Source organism: Mytilus galloprovincialis, chromosome 5 (assembly GCF_965363235.1).
Source record: "Mytilus galloprovincialis chromosome 5, xbMytGall1.hap1.1, whole genome shotgun sequence".
In the NCBI taxonomy this organism is placed as follows: Eukaryota; Metazoa; Mollusca; class Bivalvia; order Mytilida; family Mytilidae; genus Mytilus; species Mytilus galloprovincialis.
Genome location: NC_134842.1, coordinates 64,879,224 through 64,888,084, shown reverse-complemented (window position 1 = coordinate 64,888,084; position 8,861 = coordinate 64,879,224). Strand labels below are relative to the sequence as shown.

At 31.7% G+C, this 8,861-nt stretch overlaps 1 long non-coding RNA gene across 1 annotated transcript; it reads right to left on the bottom strand.

The window, feature by feature from the left end:
- Positions 1 to 702: 702 nt before the first annotated feature.
- Positions 703 to 4,547, bottom strand: LOC143074646 (uncharacterized). Its single transcript, XR_012977988.1, has 2 exons — positions 4,496 to 4,547; positions 703 to 1,636 (listed from the first exon to the last, which is right to left on the bottom strand). It is a non-coding gene; the product is annotated as an uncharacterized LOC143074646 (long non-coding RNA).
- Between the last annotated feature and the right edge of the window lie 4,314 nt (positions 4,548 to 8,861).

Here is an 8,861-nt window from a genome sequence, read left to right as displayed (position 1 = left end):
ATTATAACGACCAAAAGATAGAACGTATGTTTAATTTCAAAAATTGATATACCAGTGTTCTTTTAAAGAAGTATCAATTTCGCATTTTCACCGAATTCGACCGAAAAAGCTCGATTTCGAATTTGGTATTCAAAACTGGAAAGAGATACCAATGGCGTTTACATAACAACTTTTGTAATAATATGTTTGTTGAAACAGATTTGATTTCATTTTCATTTTACCGCATCTTCTAATTCGTCGTATTGGTGCACTTCTCATCTTGAAATATTGAACATGATATCTAGAGATAAATAAGGCCATAAACGCAAATATTCCCAAACGATTGCCTACATAATCTTATGCTGAAAAACGGCCGTGATTTGTTAATATTTACAATTTAGCTATTTCATTAAAAACAGAAAGAATATTCCACGACGAACCGGTCTTTTCCCTTAATATAATTACTCAAGTCAGAATGTACCCCTAGCCACTGCATTAAGTAACAGATTGTATATATCAAACCAGAAATGTTGTCCATTAATTCTGGACTTTCCTTTTTGCGTGCACCCGCATAATTAGTTACAGTTGTTATATGTGTATTGCTGTTTGAAATCAGTGTACTTTTTGTTTAGTTCTTTATATATACTATAATTTAGCTTTATAATTTTGCTATCATTTATTTTGTGATTCAAATAAAATAAAAGTAATAACAACAACAAATAATTGTTTTTAAATTTGTCTTTATCAATACATATTTATACTTATAACATACTACATAATAATATCAACAGATCAACTGTTCAACCACTAGAACCATTGCACCATCATAATCATGTAGTGCAATTTCACTGAATCACAGTCATCTGTATAAACAAACATACAAAAATATTACAAAATTCTATTAAAATTATTGCATAACAACAAAGGATCCTTGCAAATCTTAAAATACATCAGAGTCTGAAAACCTTTTACTGCAGTTGAAGTCAAAAATTCTGTTTGAGAAAGCCGTGGAAATCGAATTTTTCTTCAACTGAAACCTGAATGTGATTGTTTTCAAGTAAAACGTTTTCACACTCGACACTGCAAATAGCAAGAGAGTTCTTGTAGCACCAGATGGATTTCCCGTGTTTACATATGACAACGTTGTCGTTGTCTGTACATATTACATTTTCACACTCTGGACTAATAATAACTAGATCGTAACCGTAACAGACAGCTTGTTTTGTTCCTTGCGGTAAAAAAGCAACCAGTTTGCTACGGTAACTTCTGCCTAGATGGACTATTTGGCAGCGTAGTCTTATGCTATTTGCAGGAATCACTTTTCCTGGACTAGTATTGATGATTTGGCGCTCTGCAGTGGCAGATGCCAAATCAACAATGGCTGGCCATTTGAAAAGGAACTCCTTTACAGTGTATCTCTCTCCTGATGGTAACGCTATGATATGTATACAGTTTCTATTTCCTTCAATTGGCAAGGTATTTTTGATTTGGCATACGCGGCTGACAGATGCCAAATCAAAAATACCAGCCTAGAAAACAACTAGTTCACATAAATCCTCAACGTCTGATTGTCTGAATTCTCCATTACACAAATACATTGAAAGTCCAACTGACGTCTGTGAAAGATAATTGGTGTGAAAGGTCCTTACTCTGAAAACTAAAAAAGAGAATGATAATAACCTATCGTTGTTATGTTTACATGAAAGAAAAAATAGCATCTTATAAAACTACACACTAGTGCATTAGTTTCATACATCTGAGACAGTAATAGTAGCTGTGATTGGTTTAAAATAAAATTGAAAATAGAAATAGGGAATGTGTCAAAAAGACAACAACCCGGATCATTTTGTTTTATCTTAGCTTCTGTATTACGGTTGATTTTCCTGAAGTTTGTTAACTAGAATATTACAATCAGAGGTTGTGTGTTAACCTTCTATACAGAAGTGTTTGTATGCATACATGTACCACCCGAACGTTTAATCTTCCTGAACATGCTGAATATGCATGCAGCATAAAAATATTGGCCTTGGATGTTTAATAGAATATAGCCACTCGTTTGAAAGGTACAAGATATGTGAGTGCACATCGTTACGCATGCATAGGGAAACTATTCGAAAAAAATATATAAACGTTTAAATGTTTCTTTCAAAACATTTTTTTATATACATAATGGAATTTGTTGTGACTGTCATACAAGTGAGGGATTAAGCCAACAATAAAATCAGGTTTAATTGACCGTTTTTTACATACAGAAATGCCTGCATCAGGTCAAGATAATAACAGTTGTTATCCACTCCCTCGGTGTGTTTCAGCTTTTGATTTTGACGATGGATAAGGGACTTTCCGTTTTGAGTTTTGAGTTTTCCTCGGAGATCAGTATTTTTTGTGATTTTATTTTTTGGTCGATTGTCACTGTCTGGAATTGGCAACTCTATTTCCACTCCAGGTTTAAACGGTCAGATTTGCAATTGCTCTAGACAAATGTGTGCATATCAAACTTATGTCATTGACAAAGTAGCCCTTTAAGTCAATCCAATTTGTTAAAATTTCAATAGCTGTTCAGCAGTCATACATGTATCTAACAATGGCTGAATTGCAGCACCGACTATGCTTTATTTTGGTTTTTTTCTTGTCAAAGCACGTGGCATGCCAAATATACTTAAGACTTTTTGTAAGATTGTAAGATTGTACATAAGCTAGATAATTGCAAATATCTCCTTTATTGCCAGGATTGTTTGCGTAGATTCGACTGTTTTCCATTGACACATAACGTAAGGTTCCCTCAAGGCCACATTGATTCTAACCCACTCAGATGTATGAACCGTTTTGCACCTAAACTGTGTGTGCTATTGATATGTATGATGTTCTCGTTAAGCCATCTCAATTGTTTACTTCGTACTTTATTTGGCCTTTTTAACTTTTTTGGATTCGAGCTTCACTGATGAGTCTTTTGTAGACGAAACGCGCGTCTGGCGTATATACACAATTTAGTTCTGGTATCTATGATGAGTTTATTTACATAATTGCAGCATTAAATTGTATGTAATTGAGTATTTAAATTTATTATGTGGTATTCGTATCAATCAATATGAACAGATATAAGAAATTTTCTTTTCTTAATCTGGCATAAGGAATTATGTGTTTGCGTTAAATTTAATTATGTTTGCTTCTCCATTATTTTTAAATTTTTTCCAGATTTTCGGAATCCTCTGGTTTTATTCATGTATTGTCAACTAACCCATACTTTTATTTTTAAAATTTTAAAACATGAAGTTGAAAAAGCCATATTTCAAAATTTTATTAAATTCTTGTCATTTTTTTATAATGTTTGAAACAAATAGAGTGCCAAAGTTAATATATGAAAAATCTAGAGAGAATAATTTCCCGTCAAATTTTCAATGGCACAAGGCACTTGGACCCTCCATTTTTTACCAATATTTTAGTTTCTTTATTTATATACTATCAATTCATAATAGTCTTTTGAATAGCTTGTTATTTTTTAACACAGTAGCGAACATCCTTAAGAAACTAAGTTTGAGCTTCATGCTTATTGCAATAGAAAATGTTTTAGTTCTAATCTGTATCACTAAGCCCCAAATATACACAGAAAAAAAGTCCCATTAAATCTGACCTGAGGAAAAAACTATTTCAGAATTGGAAAGGCAGATAACTCCGCAAAAATGACATTTTTTTGTCAGTTTTTGATTGATTTTCTTGAAATTCATGTAAAGTATAAAACTTTGATGGATTATAAGTTCGTATTTGACTATATTATATAAACTTGTAATAATGAAATGTACAAAACCGAAGTATTATGGGTATTTTTTATCTTTTTCTTGGCACATTTTTTATACCATTTTGAAAAAGTAATGTGAATATTTGGTATTGTTTATATCTGTATGTTAATTTGGTTTAGCATCTTCATTGTTTAAAATACTGTAAGCCACAAGGAGAAGAATATATGCTTAAGTAGTTTTATTAAATTTGAGATGCTTTACCTTGACATGCTGAAAAATTTAATAAATGGTCAAAAATGAATTTTGAAATTTAGGTTGTAGCTTTATAGAGTTGTCTGATATACTTTAAGGACGGCTATGATATCAAGAATCAATACATTCTGTTGAAAAGAAGGGGTACACTTATAATTTTGTATCAATTTCTATTTATGTTTATGCCTTTCCTCAGAGTTATCTCCAATATCAATCCAAATCTGAATAGAATTTTAAAATAGTGATTTTTTAGTTTGCCTCAAGTAACATGAGTAAGAATTAATGGAACTTTTTTTCTGCGTATATATTTGAGGTATAATGCTCAAGATTAAAACTTAGAAATGTTCTGTTGCAATTACTTTTTTGCTTTTTTTTATTTCGATGTCTGTAATTTTATATGTTACACATGTTACATATCTTGAATAAAAAACATTTTTTTGGTTTATGAAAAAATCAACTCTTTGCAACGTCGTCTAGAAGTTAATTGATGTTAGATAAACAGTAGTTTTCTTTTAGGTGAATATTACCTGTCAAATAGTGTGTGAGAACTTCTGTTAGAAAACCTGGTGTCCCCTTATATAATTAAACTGCTACAAAGTATAGAAATGTAGTCCGTGCATACGCGACAATCTAAACATTAAATTTATTATGATAATTTAACGAAAAAAGTTATGGTTTGACTGGCCGTGGCTGCTAAGTTATTCATCCCGATACAAAAAATTAGACGTCCCATGTTTACAAGGGTTGTGTTTTGGTCGAAAGTAAACTATAATGGATCATATTTCTCTAGTCGTAGGTATTAAGTGATTGAGAATTGATATCGTGTTAATATTGTAACAGTTTTCGTATCACTTTTATATTAACAATAATTTATCATATCCTCGCTTTAAGTACAATATTACCATAAAATTTAGAATGTGAAATACCATTTTTAATAAGCTACTATGTACATCTACCAATGCAAATTAAATATATTCAAGACTATAAATACGGCGTATTGAAGGTCACGTATCCGTGGTGATGCGGGTGTGTTTGAGTTTTATCATTAAATACAAATGTTGAAATTTTTCGTATCACTTTTATATTAACAATAATTTATCATTGGCAAAGAACACCGCATTTTATTTTGATTCGGTAAAATATGTATTGTGTGTTAATGCACCAAAGCCATGTACATTGGTGTACGTGGTTTAAAAACATCAGTCATTACAGTTTACTTAACTGCTATATCGCTATAGACAAAGCATACGTACACTTAATTGATAATACCATAGCCTGTGACTGCATCCATTGGTTGACTTGGGTATGCTTGGATTAAATGTAAATAGATTGTCATGATTGTTATTGCTTTTGAGATTCAAATGATCGATGCTGCTTTGAATTGCCTGTCCTTTTACAGTACTATTTAAAGTTTCCATTGGTAAACTGACTTTCCCACAAGTAGTTTGCTCCATGTATACCCATTTTCTCTTATGCTTATCAAATGTGTCTGCATCTGATACTGGATACGTATATTCCTGTGTTGTGGACGGTTTCTGCGCATTTTCGTATCCAAGTTTTTGCCATAGACACCCTGGTGAGCATGATTCTACAACAGAAGGAAAAGTTTTTGCTGAAATATTTATATTGTGAATAAATTATGAACATCATAGACATTAATGTAAGTATTTATTTTTTGTTGATAGAGTACATTAGTTAATGAATTGATACTGGTATTTAACGCTGAAAGTATGAACATATCAGTATTCCGTGCTCTCTAGATAATACGTCAGTGACTTAATTAATATATCATGTTGCTGACCATCATATTGTGTTTTTTAATGATTTATTACGACAGGCGAAATACATACATGTATCTGTGTCAACAGTTTATTATTAGATCTGGTTGAATTAATGTGTTCAATAAAACAGATTGTTACTATTCACCTTCTACTACGCGGTTTTTTTTTTATACATTCTGTCATCAATATTTTCAACTCGCACTTGCGCTGTGTGGTAATCTGGACAGATTGGCTTACGTATACAAAATGTATCTTTTATAAATGTATTGTATTATTTAATACATTAGGTGAGACGTAAATAAAATGTTGAATTGAATTGAATTGGTAACTGAAATTCAAACAAGAGCGCTCGTTGTTAAGATCTTTGCATATGGGTTAATATTTGCGAATTAGAGTATGAGGAGTACATTTATGACTTTTTTTTTGGGAATAAAAACAATATCATGTGAATTTGTTTTTAAATGAAAACGTATCCATTCAAGTATGTATAACATATTCATTTTTTTTAAGCTGATGATTTATATGATTGAAAATAACAGCTTAGTTATGATTTTTGTATTTCTACGGATTTATAACACCAACATGGTTCCCATGGCATTTAATTGATAGAAATACGATGACCAGTTCTTTGTTATCACTTTTGAAAAATAATAGTGCACAGACATTTCTGTTCTACGATAGAGTTCTTCATCAAAAGATTTAATTCTAGTCATAAAGTGAAAATTGCAGTGACTATATGTTCAAAAGTGTAACCTCAATTATAAATGGAAAACTTCACTAAGTCTGGATTATTTTTAGGGATTTCAATGAATGTCACTAAAAATTACGAAGTTTTGTAAAATAGTCACTGAAGATTGAGAGAATGCTAGTCTTTTAAATATGATGCCTAAGCCTATTTATAAGTTTACGGTTTGAAAAACAAATCAGTATAGATGCATATATATGTAATTTAGATTTTAAAGAAGTGCTTATAGGTATACTTCATTGTCATAATGTTCATAAAAAATCATAAATCCTTGTCCTGTGGAAATACAAAAAAGAAGATGTGGTATGATTGCCAATGAGACAACTATCCACAAAAGACCAAAATGACACAGACATTAACAATTATAGGTCACCGTACGGCCTTCAACAACGAGTAAAGCCCATACCGCAGTCATCTATAAAAGGCCCTGATAAGACAATGTAAAACAATGCAAACGAGAAAACTAACGGCCTTATTTATGTAAATAAAATTAATGAAAATCAAATATGTAACACATAAACAAACGACAACCACTGAATTACAGGCTCCTGACTTGGGACAGGCACATACATAAATAATGTGGCGGGGTTAAACATGTTAGCGGGATCCCAACCTTCCCCTAACCTGGGACAATTGTATAACAGTACAACATAAGAACGAACTATAAAAATCAGTTGAAAAAGGCTTAACTCATCAGATGGACAAAAATACAAGTGGACGTGGCCCGGTACTTATACATCCCGACACAAAAAGACACATTGAACAGATCTGAGAGTACTCGCAGTTAGTTGACAGCTATTTCAAAGCCACTAACAACTAAAAAAAAAGCATGCAACTAAGACTAAACAATCAATCCGTACACATCCAACATCCAATAGATTTAGTGTAAAGACGTCATAAACAGCCAAAGAAAAACATGACCTTGTGCAATGCCAAGTTACAGGTATCGACAGATTGTAGATCCATGAATATGTATATGCATATGCATATAACATACTAGTAATATTTAGTTAGAAAATCCATTAGTAGGCCCTAACACTAACTATTCTTTATTTATGAACTTGGAATTTTAGAGATACAAAAACACTTCTATGAATCTAAAAATAGGGTGTTCTTTCCAAAACATATACTGAATATATCATATACATATCGTTATTTCAAAAATTTTATGCTCCAGTGTAGAAAAATATAACAAAAAAACAGATCATTCAACCGCTAAAGGATGTTACGTTATTGTTTTGAAGGTCTTTTTAAAAGAAACAAAAACCTCGATTAAAAAATATTCAGGCAACTCTATAAATGCTTGATCACTGTTTTAATTACTGGTAGATAAATACACAGAAATGAGTTCAAAACCCAAGGTAAAATACTTATGTCAAATAATATAGGGTTGAACTCCTGTAAAACTTAAGTATTTTGATCTGCTGATGTTTGTCCTTTCTTGGTTTGTACACTAACTTTGATATACCATTGTAGAAATATATTCACCATCAAACTGTATCTTATGTGAACAACTATTGTCACTTATGACTACAGTGTAATCACTTATGTCTGAGGGATCAAAATCTGTTATGAGTAGGGTGTGTTTTCTCTTCACATTTCTTATCAAATGTTTGTTGCTAGGCACTACAAGTTTGTCATTATGGAACCAATCAACAGTAACATTGTCATCCTCAACCTCACAAGTGAAAGCAAATGCGTTGTCTCCCTCAATCCAGTGCTCTGTTTGGTGATTAGACAATTTAACTGGAATATCTGAGGAAATTCAAACAAAACTAGTTAAATGTTACACTGATACAACTCACAAAACATACTCATGATATAGTTTTTGCCTCGCCTTCAATTAACTGAGTCAAAAAGTGAGACAAAGATATTCCTGCATTGTTAGAGCGTCACCAATATATTAGTTATTGATTAGGTCATTTTATTGGGAACCGCTAGTTTAAGTAAATGAGATTTGGTACACAATTGCGTTAGCATTGGCATGATTGGCATATTTCATTTCCGTGGAGATTTGTTGGCTTCAACCTCTGAGTCATTGTCTATTTAATTTGAAACTTTTGCAAAGTTTACATGTATTAGTTTGTGGTTCTGTCAGTTTATTGGGAATCACAATTCTAGGTAAAAGATATGTGGTTTGCAGTTGTATCAGCATTGGCAAATCTCATTATTATGAATCTAGTTTGGCCTTGTATCTTCAGTCATTAATAATGTTCCTTGAAAAAAATTTCATAACTTACATGTTTAAATATTAATTGCCATTAAATTTCAACATTTGTATTAAATGATAAAACCAAACCACACCCGCATCACCACGGATACATGACCTACAATACGCCGTATCTATAGTCTGGAATATATTTAATT